The sequence below is a fragment of the Coregonus lavaretus genome (genome assembly GCF_964263955.1).
Source record: "Coregonus lavaretus genome assembly, chromosome: 12".
NCBI lineage: Eukaryota > Metazoa > Chordata > Actinopteri > Salmoniformes > Salmonidae > Coregonus > Coregonus lavaretus.
The window spans coordinates 4736213-4754563 of NC_139999.1; positions in this window are offsets into that span (position 1 = coordinate 4736213).

Sequence of the window (18351 nt, forward strand, 5' to 3'; positions counted from 1 at the left end):
TGTGTGTGACCCCCACCACTCCCAGGCCTGAGGAACATTCTTCATCTATTATGACCATGGTCATCTCCTCCCATCCTCTCTCCATCTCCACTCCTCTCTCCATCTCCCCTCCTCTCTCCATCTCCCATCCTCTCTCCATCTCCCCTCCTCTCTCCATCTCCCCTCCTCTCTCCATCTTCCCCTCCTCTCTCCATCTTTACTCCATCTCCCCTCCTCTCTCCATCTCCCCTCCTCTCTCCATCTTTCTGTGGTCTCTCTGTTTCAGACTATACAGGACAATCACCTCTCTCCCTCTCTCCCTCTCTCTCTCTCTCTCTCTCTCTCTCTCTCTCTCTCTCCTCTCTCTCTCTCTCTCTCTCTCTCTCTCTCTCTCTCTCATACTAGTCACATTGAATATTCCACTCAGCTCCAACTGTAATTAAAGAAGAGAAAAAGCGATGGGGGTGGATGACTGCGTCCCAAATGGCACCCTATTCCCCTATGGTCACTGGTCTAAAGTAGTGCACTATATAGGGAATATGGTGTTTTCTGATGACGTCGTATGCAGAATGACCTCATTCACGCCAGTGTCACACACACACACACACACACACACACACACACACACACACACACACACACACACACACACACACATACACACACCCTCCCCTCCCCTCCCCTCCCAACCCAACCCTACCCTACCCCCAACCCCCCTCCCTGGAAATTGAAATGTGTCTGCATCTGCCGAGCTGCGCTGATTGGACAGAGTGATAGATGGGATTCACAATGGGTATGTGTCATCCATAGGTCACACATACATCACCATACATCACCATACATCACCACACATCACCATACATCACCACACATCACCATACATCACCATACATCACCACACATCACCATACATCACCACACATCACCACACATCACCCACATCACCATACATCACCACACATCACCATACATCACCACACATCACCATACATCACCACACATCACCACACATCACCACACATCACCACACATCACCACACATCACCATACATCACCACACATCACCACACATCACCACACATCACCACACATCACCACACATCACCACACATCACCATACATCACCACACATCACCACACATCACCATACATCACCATACATCACCATACATCACCATACATCACCACACATCACCACACATCACCACACATCACCACACATCACCATACATCACCACACATCACCACACATCACCACACATCACCACACATCACCACACATCACCATACATCACCACACATCACCACACATCACCACACATCACCATACATCACCACACATCACCACACATCACCACACATCACCATACATCACCACTCATCACCACACATCACCATACATCACCACACATCACCACACATCACCACACATCACCATACATCACCATACATCACCACACATCACCACACATCACCATACATCACCATACATCACCACACATCACCACACATCACCACACATCACCACACATCACCACACATCACCACACATCACCATACATCACCACACATCACCACACATCACCATACATCACCACACATCACCACACATCACCACACATCACCATACATCACCATACATCACCACACATCACCACACATCACCACACATCACCATACATCACCACACATCACCACACATCACCACACATCACCACACATCACCATACATCACCACACATCACCACACATCACCACACATCACCACACATCACCACACATCACCACACATCACCATACATCACCACACATCACCACACATCACCACACATCACCATACATCACCACACATCACCACACATCACCACACATCACCATACATCACCACACATCACCACACATCACCATACATCACCACACATCACCACACATCACCATACATCACCACACATCACCACACATCACCACACATCACCATACATCACCACACATCACCACACATAACCACACATCACCATACATCACCACACATCACCACACATCACCACACATCACCACACATCACCACACATCACCACACATCACCATACATCACCACACATCACCACACATCACCACACATCACCACACATCACCACACATCACCACACATCACCACACATCACCATACATCACCACACATCACCACACATCACCACACATCACCATACATCACCACACATCACCACACATCACCATACATCACCACACATCACCACACATCACCACACATCACCACACATCACCACACATCACCACACATCACCACACATCACCATACATCACCACACATCACCACACATCACCACACATCACCATACATCACCACACATCACCACACATCACCACACATCACCACACATCACCACACATCACCACACATCACCACACATCACCATACATCACCACACATCACCACACATCACCACACATCACCACACATCACCACACATCAACCACACATCACCACACATCACCACACATCACCACACATCACCACACATCACCACACATCACCACACATCACCACACATCACCACACATCACCACACATCACCATACATCACCACACATCACCATACATCACCACACATCACCACACATCACCACACATCACCACACATCACCACACATCACCACACATCACCACACATCACCACACATCACCACACATCACCACACATCACCACACATCACCATACATCACCACACATCACCACACATCACCACACATCACCAGAACCACACCTACATCTATCTGGAGGCCTACCTCATCTATTCTAGCATCCAGGAACAGAATCCATCTATGGCATAGCCTGGAATGAGTGGCTGGGAATCCACAATAAATATTGCTTAGTTTCCCCAGCCTATGGTAATGATGTTGAGCTCTCATTTTACTAATGACAATATCGCTGATTTAATAATATCTTATCTATGGGACTGATAGTTTGTTGAGCATCTACTCAATATAAATGTGTCAATTGAGGACAATCAAACTAAAGTGTCACCCACCAATTTACTGTCAGATCCCGAACGTACAGGCATCTTGAACTGATAGTGTATCTGTGTGTGTGTGTGTGTGTGTGTGTGTGTGTGCGTGTGTATCTAAGCGTGTAGCAGCTATTGGAGGAGAGGGCAGAGGAGAGCTTGCTTTGCTAACGTCTCTCTGTCATGGTCAGGGAACTGCTTGACATAATTGTTCAGCCTATCTGTCATGGTCAGGGTTAGGGTCAGCCTGAGTGGAGTAAAATGGATAAGAGAACAATCACTTGCTTTTGTTCATCGTCAGCAGCCAGCTAACAGCTAACGGCTAACAGCTAACCCCATTTTCTCTTGTGTGTATGTATGTATGTGTGTGTGTGTGTGTGTGTGTGTGTGTGTGTGTGTGTGTGTGTGTGTGTGTGTGTGAGAGAGTGAGTGTGTGTGTGTGTGTGTGTGTGTGTGTGTGTGTGTGTGTGTGTGTGTGTGTGTGTGTGTGTGTGTGTGTGTGAGAGTGTGTTTCCTTCTTCTTTCTGAAAGGCCCGGGCCCATGCAGCGCAACAACCCTCTCCTCTTAACAAGATTAAAGCTACATTCTGGGATTTGAAAAACAACAACATGGCGGCCACACCACTTGTTTTGGTATACAGCTGAGGGATAGGGGGTTGGGGAAATGTAAGCCCTCTCAAAATGAATAGACTGACAGTCCTTGACATCCACATTACAATTTTAACTAAGCTATATAATGTTTGTAACAATGGGGTAAAAAAAACATGTTTTGATCACAGTAAAGACAGACGGTTTCGCTAAAAGCTCATATAGCATTTATAAGTTCTACTCTTGACTGTAAGTCGCTCTGAATACGAGTATCTGCTAGAATTGAAGCAACCATTGAACAGCTTCAAAGACTGCGTCTTTAACTAGACAAGCCATTTGACCTAGATCTTGGTGGGAGTAGTTCTACATTAGAGATGAGAGAGTCCTGCCTGTGTTCAACTGCATTACCTCGGATGACTTGAGGCCTGCTGGACAGTTTGAGGGGAGGAGGGACGGTAGTCTATAACACTAGGTTGGTTTGAGGGGAGGAGGGACGGTAGGGTATAACACTAGGTTGGTTCTTCTTCTCTAGCATTGTTGTGTTTCCTGTAAAATGGACACCCACATGCATCACATCCTCAGAGAGGAAATAAACAGGACATTGGAAAAATCCTAGCATACTTTGAGATTGTAATAAATGATATTGTTCATCCTGATCAGACAGGTTTTTTTATATGGATGATAATATGCCATTTAGCAGACGCTTTTATCCAAAGCAACTTACAGTCATGTTTGCATAAATTTTTTACATATGGGTGGCCCCGGGGATCGAACCCACTACCCTGGCGTTACAAGCGCCATGCTCTACCAATTGAGCTACAGAGGACCAGATGATCACATGATATACAGTGAGGGAAAAAAGTATTTGATCCCCCTGCTGATTTTGTATGTTTGCCCACTGACAAAGAAATGATCAGTCTATAATTTTAATGGTAGGTTTATTTGAACAGTGAGAGACAGAATAACAACAAAAAAATCCAGAAAAGCGCATGTCAAAAATGTTATAAATTGATTTGCATTTTAATGAGGGAAATAAGTATTTGACCCCTCTGCAAAACATGACTTAGTACTTGGTGGCAAAACCCTTGTTGGAAATCACAGAGGTCAGACGTTTCTTGTAGTTGGCCACCAGGTTTGCACACATCTCAGGAGGGATTTTGTCCCACTCCTCTTTGCAGATGTTCTCCAAGTCATTAAGGTTTCGAGGCTGACGTTTGGCAACTCGAACCTTCAGCTCCCTCCACAGATTTTCTATGGGATTAAGGTCTGGAGACTGGCTAGGCAACTCCAGGACCTTAATGTGCTTCTTCTTGAGCCACTCCTTTGTTGCCTTGGCCGTGTGTTTTGGGTCATTGTCATGCTGGAATAGCCGTCCATGACCCATTTTCAATGCCCTGGCTGAGGGAAGGAGGTTCTCACCCAAGATTTGACGGTACATGGCCCCGCCCATCGTCCCTTTGATGCGGTGAAGTTGTCCTGTCCCCTTAGCAGAAAAACACCCCCAAAGCATAATGTTTCCACCTCCATGTTTGACGGTGGGAATGGTGTTCTTGGGGTCATAGGCAGCATTCCTCCTCCTCCAAACACGGCGAGTTGAGTTGATGCCAAAGAGCTCGATTTTGGTCTCATCTGACCAAAACACTTTCACCCAGTTCTCCTCTGAACCATTCAGATGTTCATTGGCAAACTTCAGACGGGCATGTATATGTGCTTTCTTGAGCAGGGGGACCTTGCGGGCGCTGCAGGATTTCAGTCCTTCACGGCGTAGTGTGTTACCAATTGTTTTCTTGGTGACTATGGTCCCAGCTGCCTTGAGATCATTGACAAGATCCTCCCGTGTAGTTCTGGGCTGATTCCTCACCGTTCTTATGATCATAGCAACTCCACGAGGTGAGATCTTGCATGGAGCCCCAGGCCGAAGGGAGATTGACAGTTATTTTGTGTTTCTTCCATTTGCGAATAATCGCACCAACTGTTGTCACCTTCTCACCAAGCTGCTTGGCGGTGGTCTTGTAGCCCATTCCAGCCTTGTGTAGGTCTACAATCTTGTCCCTGACATCCTTGGAGAGCTCTTTGTTCTTGGCCATGGTGGAGAGTTTGGAATCTGATTGATTGATTGCTTCTGTGGACAGGTGTCTTTTATACAGGTAACAAACTGAGATTAGGAGCACTCCCTTTAAGAGTGTGCTCCTAATCTCAGCTCGTTACCTGTATAAAAGACACCTGGGAGCCAGAAATCTTTCTGATTGAGAGGGGGTCAAATACTTATTTCCCTCATTAAAATGCAAATCACTTTATAACATTTTTGACATGCGTTTTTCTGGATTTTTTTGTTGTTATTCTGTCTCTCACTGTTCAAATAAACCTACTATTAAAATTATAGACTGATAATTTCTTTGTCAGTGGGCAAACGTACAAAATCATCAGGGGATCAAATACTTTTTTCCCTCACTGTATAGGCGATAATATATGACAATTACTTGAAACAATTGAACATTATGAAACATCAAAGATACCGGGCCTGGTCTTCATAGCAGATTTTGAAAAGGCGTTTGATAAAGTACGACTAGAATTTATATATAAATGCCTGGATTACTTTAATTTCGGTGAATCTCTTATACAATGGGTTAAAGTTATGTACAGCAACCCCAGGTGTAAAATAGTAAATAATGGTTACTTCTCAGAAAGTATTGAGCATTTAAGAGGAGTAAAACAAGGCTCTCCGTTGTCTCCATATCTATTTATCATGGCCATTGAAATGCTAGCTAGCTAAAATTAGATCCAACAAGAACATCTTGTTTAGAAATCCAGGGGATGAAAACAAAAGTGTCAGTGTACGCCGATGACTCAAGTTTTTTCTTAAATCCGTAATCTGGATCCCTGAACGGTCTCATTGAAGATCTGGATCACTTTTCTAACCTCTCCGGACTAAAACCTAATTATGACAAGTGCACCATATTAACGTATTGGTTTTGTTAAAAGACACAGTGTTTACGCTACCTTGTAGTTTACCAATAAAATGGGCAGATGGCGAAGTAGACGTACTTGGTATTCACATCTCAAAAAAATATAAATGAACTTACCACAATCAATTTCAATAGAAAGTTTGCAAAAAATAGATAATTATGGAAAAATCACATTGATTAACTCTTTGGTCCTATCACAGCTTACTTACTTGCTAATGGTGCTGCCTATTCCAGACGACTCGTTTAAAAAAAAAATCATATGAGCAAAAAATATTTCGAAATGAAACGTGCCTATTTATATAATGAATATGAGTTTGGGGGCCTAAAATTATTAAATATTAAAGCTTTAAACATCTCACTAAAAGCTTCACTCATACATAAATTATACTTAAACCCAGAATGGTTCTACAGTAGATTATTAAGAGAGGCTCATCCTTTGTTCAAAATGGCCTTTTTGCCTTTATACAGATTAAAACTTCTAATTTCTGACTAATTGAAAACGAAATTTTGTTTAAAGTATCGCCCTTTCTTAAACAAGCCATACGAAGCTGGTTACAATTTCAGTTTTATACTCCAGAAAAGATAGAACAAATATTATAACAAATGTTGTGGTTAAACTCAAATATACTTATTAATAAAAAAAACATTCTTTATGGATTTCTATATTTTTATTGTATTATATTTATTAATGATCTTATGAATATAAAGGGTGGAGTTATGTCACATATGCAGCTATAAAAAATATATAGGCATGTCTGCTCAATCCAAACCAACTGATTGCAGCATTACCACAAAAAATGAAGAAGGCAAGTGGAAAAGGGAGAAGGTAGGGAACTTGTTTGCCTGCCATATATTAAAGATACAAATTGGTTGAAAGGAATTAGCATACATATAAAAATATACCCGTTTCATTTGAGGACAAAAATGTTGACAGCTGCGCCATACAGATTGCTAAATAAATGTGAAGAGATTTTTGATGTACCTATTCCATGGCACATGGTTTATGATTTGGTACAAAAAACAACACTTGATTCAACACTTAGAGTTTTTCTATTTAAATTATTATAAAAAGTTCTTGCCAACAACAGAATGCAATATATATGGGGCATACAACAATCTCAGCTCTATAGATTTTGCTGTGAAGAGACAGAATCACTAGATCATTTATTCTGGTATTGCCCCTATGTAGCTTGTTTCTGGTCACAGGTTTAGGAATGGTAAAAAAAAAACATCACAACATTCACTTAAAATGAACCTTACAAATAGCAGTGTTGGGCGATTTGGAAAGCCATAGTAGTCAATAAATAATATAATAATACTCGTAGGAAAGGTTTTCATCTTTAGCTCACAATCTGTGGATACTATACGATTAGAAAGGTTCAAAATGTATGTAAAATATCACAGCACAATTGAAAAATATATGGCACATGTAAACCAAACGAGGGTGGTGTATGGTGACAGGTGGGATGGGCTGAGCGTGGCTGAGGGGTGGTGTATGGTGATAGGTGGGATGGGCTGAGCGTGGCTGAGGGGTGGTGTATGGTGATAGGTGGGATGGGCTGAGCGTGGCTGAGGGGTGGTGTATGGTGATAGGTGGGATGGGCTGAGCGTGGCTGAGGGGTTGTGTATGGTGATAGGTGGGATGGGCTGAGCGTGGCTGAGGGGTGGTGTATGGTGATAGGTGGGATGGGCTGAGCGTGGCTGAGGGGTGGTGTATGGTGATAGGTGGGATGGGCTGAGCGTGGCTGAGGGGGGGTGTATGGTGATATGTGGGATGGGCTGAGCGTGGCTGAGGGGGGGTGTATGGTGATAGGTGGGATGGGCTGAGCGTGGCTGAGGGGTGGTGTATGGTGATAGGTGGGATGGGCTGAGCGTGGCTGAGGGGTGGTGTATGGTGATAGGTGGGATGGGCTGAGCGTGGCTGAGGGGGGGTGAATGGTGATAGGTGGGATGGGCTGAGCGTGGCTGAGGGGGGGTGAATGGTGATAGGTGGGATGAGCTGAGCGTGGCTGAGGGGTGGTGTATGGTGATAGGTGGGATGGGCTGAGCGTGGCTGAGGGGTGGTGTATGGTTATAGGTGGGATGGGCTGAGCGTGGCTGAGGGGTGGTGTATGGTGATAGGTGGGATGGGCTGAGAGTGGCTGAGGGGTGGTGTATGGTGACAGGTGGGATGGGCTGAGCATGGCTGAGGGGGGGTGTATGGTGACAGGTGGGATGGGCTGAGCGTGGCTGAGGGGTGGGATTAAAGAGCTTATGTTTGGTAATGTATTATTGTTATGTGATTGCTTTATAAAAAAGTACCATGTATGTAAAATGTATATGTAAAATGTATGTATATGTAGCAGAAAAGCTGTAAAAAAAGTAACAACATATGTGTCCTCCGAAGAGGGATGGGTAAAATAAAAAAAATTAAAAGAACATGACTAATATATGTCTTCAGAAAGTATTCACACCCCTTGACTTTTTCCACATTTTGTTGTGTTACAAAGTGAGATTAAAATAGATTTAATTGTCATTTTTTTTTGTCAACGATTTAATACAAACTACTCTAATGTCAAAGTGGAAGAAAAATTCTAACATTTGGAAAATCAATCATGGAAAATAAAACATTAATATATCTTGATTAGATAAGTATTCAACCCTTTGAGACAATACATGTTAGAATCATCTTTGGCAGCGATTACAGCTGGGAGTCTTTCCACACCTGGATTGTGTAACATTTGCCCATTATTGTTTTCAGGTCTTGCCATAGATTTTCAAGCAGATTTAAGTCAAAACTGTAACTCGGCCACTCAGAAACATTCACTGTGTTCTTGGTAAGCAACTCCAGTGTAGATTTGGCCTTGTGTTTTAGGTTATTGTCCTGCTGAAAGGTGAATGCATCTCCCAGTGTCTATTGGAAAGCAGACTGAACCAGGTTTTCCTCTAGGATTTTGCCTGCACTTAGCTCCATTCCGTTTCTTTTTTATCCTGAAAAGCTCCCCAGTCCATAACGATTACATGCATACCAATAACATGATGCAGCCACCACTATGCTTGAAAATATGAAGAGTGGTGCTCAGTAATGTGTTGAATTGGATTTGCCCCAAACATTAACACTTAGTACTCAGGACAAAAAGTGAATTGCTTTGCCACATTTCTTTTGCAGTATTATTTTAGTGCCTTGTTGCAAACAGGAGGCATGTTTGCAACAATAATGTGTTTTTTATTCTGTACATGCTTCTTTCTTTTCAGTCTGTCATTTAGGTTAGTATTGTGAAGTAACTACAATGTTGTTGATCCATCCTCTGTTCTATCACAGCTATTAAACTCTGAAACTGTTTTAAAGTCACCATTGGCCTCATGGTGAAATCCCTGAGCAGTTTCCTTTCTCTCTGGCAACTGAGTTAGGAAGGATGCCTGTATCTTTGTAGTGACTGGGTGTATTTGATACACCACCCAAAGTGTAATTAATAACTTCACCATGCTCAAAGGGAAATTCACTGCTCAACTGAGGGAACTTACAGATAATTGTATGTGTGGGGTACAGAGCTGTAATTTGTAGTCATAAACAAATCATGTTAAACACTATTATTGCACACAGAGTGAGTCCATGCAACTTATTATGTGACCTGTTAAGCACATTTTTACTCCTGAACTTATTTAGTCTTGCCATAACAAAGGGGTTGAATACTTATTGACTCAAGACATTTCAGCTTTTCATTTTTTATTAATTTGTATAAATTTCAAAAACCATTATTCCACTTTGACATTATGGGGTATTGTGTGTAGGCCAGTTGCAAAAACACTCAATTTAATCCACTTTAATTCAGGCTATAACACAACATAATGTGGGAAAAGTCAAGCGGTGTGAATACTTTCTGAAGGCACTGTATACAGTTTATATGAAATGTCTCATACTAACGTGTTGGGGAGTAATTGAACTACATCTAGTTCAACTAGTAATTAAACTACATTTTGCAGTAGCTTGAAGGTAGTTGAACTCAATTCAAATCTTGGTAGTGTTTTCAGAAGTTCAATACTTTTTTTTGCCATATAGCGGTGTAGCTAACTACTGGAACTACACACTACTTGTTTTGCAAAAAATGAAGAAAATAGTCGGCCATCATTTCCTTTATTTTTCAGCATCAGACCTGACGAATTCTCACTTATAACATTACACATTCTGTTAACACCTGACCCCAGAGTGATCTGTTCTTGCAATTTGTAGTCTATGACATTTCAGATGTATATATACTTAAGTAGCTTGGATGTAGTGAATTACTTTTTCCAAGTAGCTTTAGGTAAGTAAACTTTGTTTTTCTTAAGGGTAGCTTTACTCGAGCTTAACTTCTTCCAGTGTGAAGTAATTGGTAGCTTGATAAACTACCCTGAGTGTACAAAGCATTAAGGACACCTGCTTTTTCCATGACATAGACTGACAAGGTAGTCCCGTGTAGCTCAGTTGGTAGAGCATGGCGCTTGCAACGCCAGGGTTGTGGGTTTGAATCCCACGGTGGACCAACATGAAAAAATGTATGCGCTCACAAACTGTAAGTCGCTCTGGATAAGAGCGTCTGCTGAATGCCTAAAATGTAATGTGAAAGCTACAATCCTTTATTGATGTCACTTGTTAAATCCACTTCAATCAGTGTAGATTGAAGTGCAACTCAATATTAGAAAGGTGTCCTTAATGTTTTGTTCACAGTGTATGATTTCAGAGTAGCTTCTCCAACATTGCCAAGATTTAACGTGGCAATTCAGTAATACTGTCCTACCCTCAAGAACTTCTCTTCGCATTTAATATGGTCATAGACCTGCCCCTCATATCCACAATAATTGCTATTACAAGTAATGGTAACACTTTACTGCATTATACCTGCAGGCTTTAAGTATAGTGTTATCCCAGTAATATATCTCAGATTGCACTCTACCAATGTTGATCTACACACGTCATAAAGCTCCTTATGCACAAGGGCTTTTCTCCATTTGTTCCCTGAGGTAAGTCATTAACCTGTAAGCCTCCAATCTGATGCCAGAGAGAGAGAGAGATTTCTAGCAGCTTTCATTGCACCACGCTATCCCTCGGAGGGCTCAGAGGGCTTTGAAATGAGAACTTCTCTTCCTCTAGCTTCTAGATTTCCAGAGCTCTGAAACTCCAGCATCTCTTCCTCTAGTTTCTAGATCTCTGAAGCTCCAGCATCTCTTCCTCTAGTTTCTAGAGTTCTAGAGCTCTGAAGCTCCAGCATCTCTTCCTCTAGCTTCTAGAGTTCTAGAGCGTTGAAGCTCCAGCATCTATTCCTCTAGCTTCTAGAGTTCTAGATCTCTGAATCTCCAGCATCTCCTTCTCTAGTTTCTAGAGTTCAAGAGCTCCAGCATCTCTTCCTCTAGTTTCTGGAGTTCCAGAGCTCTGAACCTACAGCATCTCTTCCTCTAGTTTCTTGAGTTCTAGATCTCCAGCATCTCTTCCTCTAGCTTCTAGAGTTCTAGAGCTCCAGCATCTCTTCTGCTAGTTTCTAGAGTTCTAGATCTCCAGCATCTCAGCATCTCAGCATCACTGAATCACAGGGCCCAGAGGTCTAACTTCCACTTAGGCTACACACACACTTCAACCCTCACTTACACACTCATGCACTATACCCTCAACTTACACACCCTTCCCCTCACTTAGGCTACACACTCACACACTACCCCTTTCACTTACACACTAACAGGGGAGAGGTACAGGCTTGAAGGCCAATGTTATGAAAGAAAAATTGCAATAAAGTATGTGTTTTCCCTCAATATCTGACAGTGACAGTATCTTATTCATGTTTTTGAATGGAAAATGACAGACCTGCTGTTTACAAAACAGGTGTTTGATAGATATGTTTGGTAGACATAATTAAGTCCATATTTGTTTTCCATTACGAAAAGATGTTCCTCTTTCTTTTGTTTGTAGGGCTGTAAAATTGTAAAGCAAGACAGATTAAGCATTCATTCATTCACACAGCCTTGAAAGTTTACTTTAGTGTTGAGCAATTAGCAAACTGGCTTAGTATCAACAATCACTCAAATATAATTTGAGAATAAATAATAAAATAATTAAAGTAAAGTGAGTGGAAACTGCATTTGTTCTTGCAATTTATTTGATTGATTTAGGGCATATTATGCAATTAAAAAAGGACGGCTTTTATTTCAAGATGTTGTTTTAGCATGCCTGGACATCAGGGTCAGACAGTGAAAAGTAGCTAGTAATTACTAGGCTAAGAGACTGCATCTGAGATTGAGAGAGAGAGAGAGAGAGAGAGAGAGAGAGAGAGAGAGAGAGAGAGAGAGAGAGAGAGAGGGAAAAGAGAGTGCATCTGATAGAGAGAACAGAACAGCACATTTCTCTCACTAATTAAAATGTGTCTGATTATCAATTAAGACTGACCTAAATTCCTCTGGTCGATAGAACCAGAACCAACCGGGACGATCTTATATAAAAGAGACGGTAGAGTTGAAAACAGACCTGGGCTTCATCCCAAATAGCACCCTATTCCCTATTTAGTGCACTACTTTTGACCAGAGCCCTATGGACCCAGGGGCTGCAGGTAGCCTAGTGGTTAAGAGCATTGGGCCAGTAACCGAAAGGTTGCTAGTTCAAATCCCCAAGCTGACTAGGTGAACAAATCTGTTGATGTGCCCTTGAGCAAGGCACTAAACCCCAATTGCTCCTGTAATTTGCTCTGGATAAGAGTGTATGACAAAAAACGTTACATGTAAATGGTCAAAAGTAGTGTACTATTTGGGGGATTCATATGCTATTTGGAAAAATTTAAATACCTTATCTGTGCTTGATTGTGCCTGCCTGGCTTAATGGATCAATACAATTGTCCCGAAAGTGTAACCCCCACCCATCTGACACTCCAGGTAAGCTAGAGCAGGCTTTCCCAAACTCTATCCTGCCTCCCCAGGTGCATGTTTTGTTTTTTTGCCCTCGCACTACACAGCTGATTCAAATCATCAAACCTCGATGATGAGTTGGGGGCCCCGGGACCGAGTTTGAGAAACCCAAAAAGGCTGTTTGGAAAATGTGTTGTTGTTCCTGTCATACTGTGGCACAGCGAGACAGAGGGACAATATGCCCATTCTTCAGCAGTGACTGGCTTAGACCTGCATCACTTACAGTTTGACGTCTCTATTCTACAATTCTAGTACGCATTATTTTGCAGTAGACTCTCTTTTGTGTTCACATTGTAGACTTATAATATATTCTATTGCGGCAGTTTAGGCCTAATATTTTCTGACGTATAAACTGAGAACATTTCAAAAAGTTTGAAAAAAGTTTGCAGCAAAGGAAGCAGAGCTGAAAGGAGAGGGGGGGGGGAGTGGGAGGGAGAGAGAGAGAGAGAGAAGAGCAGTGACATTGATGGAAAATGACTCCCCATTGAGGAGGATTGGAGTGGCAAACAACACACTTGAGAAGTGTGGTACAAGAAAGGATCCAGAAGAACATGCAACAGTATAACTATATCTCCCTCTCTCACACTCACACACCTCTCTCTCTCTCTCTCTCTCTCTCTCTCTCTCTCTCTCTCTCTCTCTCTCTCTCTCTCTCTCTCTCTCTCTCTCTCTCTCTCTCTCTCTCTCTCTCTCTCTCTCTCTCTCTCTCTCTCTCTCTCTCTCTCTCTCTCTCTCTCTCTCTCTCTCTCTCTCTCTCTCTCTCTCTCTCTCTCTCTCTCTCTCTCTCTCTATCCTATCTTTAATCTTAACATGTGATGTAGCGTATGACACCAGGAGTCAGTAGAGACACAGAACAACAGCTTAGTCTGAAACCTAGAAACCACATGGCAGGCCTCAAGTTGGTGCCACAAACACACACACACACACACACACACACACACACACACACACACACACACACACACACACACACGGAGAGCCTAGGGCTGGTCGCTGGTGCCACAAACACACACACACACACACACACACACACGGAGAGCCTAGGGCTGGTCGCTGGTGCCGCTGGGACTACATGCAAGGATGAGATCAATATCTCAACGTCCCAAATGACACCCCCTACAAAGTGCACTGCTTTTGACCCGAGCCTTGTTCAACTATAGGGAATAAGGTGCCATTTGAGATGCACTCCCAATTGTTCACACTAGAGGTTTACATTAATACAGACCCATAAACCACTTCTACACACTATTAGATGTGTCCCAAATGGTGCCCTATTCCCTATATAGTACACTACTTTAGACTAGTGCCTATAGGGCCTGTATGGAATAGGGCGCCATTTGGGACACACTCCAAAACCCGTACATACCACCTCTACAGTACAGTGGGACTATACACATTACAGTATCCATACAGTATCGTACCACTGTAGGGCTCAACAGTCTCCACATGCTTTGAACTGCAAACTGCGTGAGCGTGCCCCATGCACTATGCCTATAAACTCAGCTAAGTGTATCTATCTTATCCTTCTAATCATAATAATTTACTGAAGCCTTCCTCCAGACTGATAATTTACTGGAGCCTTCCTCCAGACTGATAATTTACTGGAGCATTCCTCCAAACTGATAATTTACTGGAGCCTTCCTCCAGACTGATAATTTACTGGAGCATTCCTCCAGACTGATAATTTACTGGAGCCTTCCTCCAGACGGATAATTTTCTGGAGCCTTCCTCCAAACTGATAATTTACTGGAGCCTTCCTCCAGACTGATAATTTACTGGAGCCTTCCTCCAAACGGATAATTTTCTGGAGCCTTCCTCCAGACTGATAATTTACTGGAGCCTTCCTCCAGACTGATAATTTACTGGAGCCTTCCTCCAGACTGATAATTTACTGGAGCCTTCCTCCAAACTGATCATTTACTGGAGCCTTCCTCCAAGCTGACGACAGGATCAAACCCAAAAGCATTTTTCTGTCTTGTTTGTCTGAGGCTATAAATAGATTGGATACTTTGAAATGGAAGTATGTGCTCACACAACCCCCTCAGATTAAACTCCCATATTAATGTAATCTCTCTGCACACACACACACACACACACACACACACACACACACACACACACACACACACACACACACACACACACACACACACACACAAACACACACACACACACACACACACACACACACACACACACACACACACACACACACACACACACACACAAACACACACACACACACACACACACACACACACACACACACACACACACACACACACACACACACACACCCTATAGGTGTTAGAGGCTTTCACCCTATTCCCAGAAACCAGAAACACATATTGTGTGCTGGCCATAATAAGGGTTCCAAGTCATTATCCTTATACCTGAACTCTGCTTTTACTTTTTTTTTTTTTTGGAGAGGTTATTTGACAAAATAATGCCAATGATTTCCAAATAGCTTTGCTACAAAAGTATGCCTATTCAAATTAAAACCCTGGCAGTGATGAAATCCTCCTGCATGCAGCATGCAGTCTGTTAATACGGCTTATGGCTCAGAGCTCTGACTGTGGGCCTAATCACAAAGCATTCTAAATATAAAAGTAGCCAGCCTACAATATTGATCATTTCCAACTAACTGAAATCCTACTTTTACAACAAACATAGATAGGCTTAGGCCTACATCTTATAACGGATCAGAATCACCATGACTTAGTAAAGTACCCTATAGAATAAACACAGAGTCAAATGAACAAAAGCCATGAGGTAAAAACAAGTAGGACTAGCATGTATAAATGTGTACTCTCTCCAAGACAGTACATAATTGAATCAATGGGATTGTGATCAATTAGGCTTGGAAATGAATGAGGCAAACAGCGGAGCCGCATCCGGACAGGCTCCTCGTGCCACGCGGCGCCATCGTCTTTCCACGACACTGCATCGGTCTTTCAGCCGCGCAAACAATAGATACGTGCGTGTGCTAAATCTCAATAAACTACTAACGTCTGTAAAAAAATATGTCGTGAGTAGGGACAGCGCCATAGCCAATGGCACGGAAAAGCTCAGAAGGTGGAATCGAATTAGAGCGAGAGAGCAAGGTGTTCTGTGGAACGGGGATAGAATCACAGCCCGCTCCCTTCAGTCCGGTGACTTTAACTTCGATACTTTTGCCGTTGCTTTACCAATTCTAAGACAGTCAATCGCCTATCATAAACATAATAGACACGCGAGCAAATATATCACCTCGTAATACAATTCGAAATGTAAAGAAAACACGCAGTTATTTCAAAACATGTTACGAAACCGTTTATCCTACGGCATTTATGTAACGCTATAAGGACGATGTTAGCGGCACTGCGCTGTGACCGGTGAAATTGTTACATGGTCCTTTCATGCTATGTCCGATAGTTCTCTGAAGTTGAGAAATACCGTGATTCTGTCGGGCGATAATGTCATTCCATTTGTCAATATCAGAGCGACAATATTTCAAAAGTGAGACACCTTGATGTGACAGATAACCAAGTCTGTATTCATTCATATCGTGCACAAAGGTTGCAGAAAAACTACATATTTACGCACAAATGTTTTAAATAGTCAAGTCTTACCTTGCTTGGTATGGTGTGTAAAAAGTCACTGGGAAATAGTCACAGAAAATTATATATCCCAGGTTGATGTCCACATTGTCGGAGATAGAGCCTTCAACTGTAACAAATAATCCTGATGTCAGTGTACCAATTAACCAGAGAGAGAGAGAAAGAGGGTGGGGTGGGGGGGTTGGAGAGAGAGAGGGTGGATGGAGGGGGGGTTGGAGAGAGATGGGGGAGGGAGAGAGAGAGAGAGGGAGAGGGATGCATGCAGCGACAGAGCTAGGGCCTGCCATATCCAATTACACTAGACAAACGAAAAGCTAAATAAATACAATGCACAACCGGTAAGGCCATCTGCTTATAGTCCATACACTCCACAGCGCCCTCAGAACCACGTCCTAAACCGAATAACCTATAATAAACAGGGACAGTAATCGACCTATACATTCAATACGTGGCGGGAAATGTTACACCATATCAAAGAAAAACAGAACAGTGATTTGTGGGAGTGTCATGTCCACTTGAAAAATATTTTACTGAAAGCCCGATAGCTCTGTTAAAAGGTGTATTAAGTAACTTGTCTATCACTAATTGATCTGTCATTTGGAATTCTACTTTATTAACTCGATACAAATTCGCATATCAGCAAGGGGAGAACATGTAATTTGGCTACTTAATGATTTAGAAACACTCCTCATTTCAAAATGACAGCGTAGTATATTTACTGTCCAAAAGCATGGTGTCCAATGTAATAAGACATGGAGATATTTTTAAAGCTGTCCGTGACTGTCTGGCTGTGCATTCTCTCTCACTGCCACCTAGTGAAAAAGTAGAAATGCAATATTAGTCTTAGGCTTCTGTGTAATTATACTGAACAAATATATAAAGGCAACATGCAGCAATTTAAACGATTTTACTGAGTTACAGTTCATATAAGGAAATCAGTTAATTGCAAAAAAATTCATTAGGCCCTAATCTATGGATTTCACATGACTGGGAATACAGAAATGCATCTGTTGGTCACAGATACCTTAAAAAAGAGGAAGGGGCGTGGGATCAGAAAACCAGTCAGTATCTGGTGTGACCACCATTTGCCTCATGCAGCGCAACACTCCTTTGTATAGAGTTGATCAGGCTGTTGATTGTGGCCTGTCGAATGTTCCACACCTCTTCAATAGCTGTGCGAAGTTGCTGGATATTGGCGGGAACTGGAACACGATGTTGTACATGTCGATCCAGAGCATCCCAAACATGCTCAATGGGTGACATGTCTGGTGAGGATGCAGGCCATG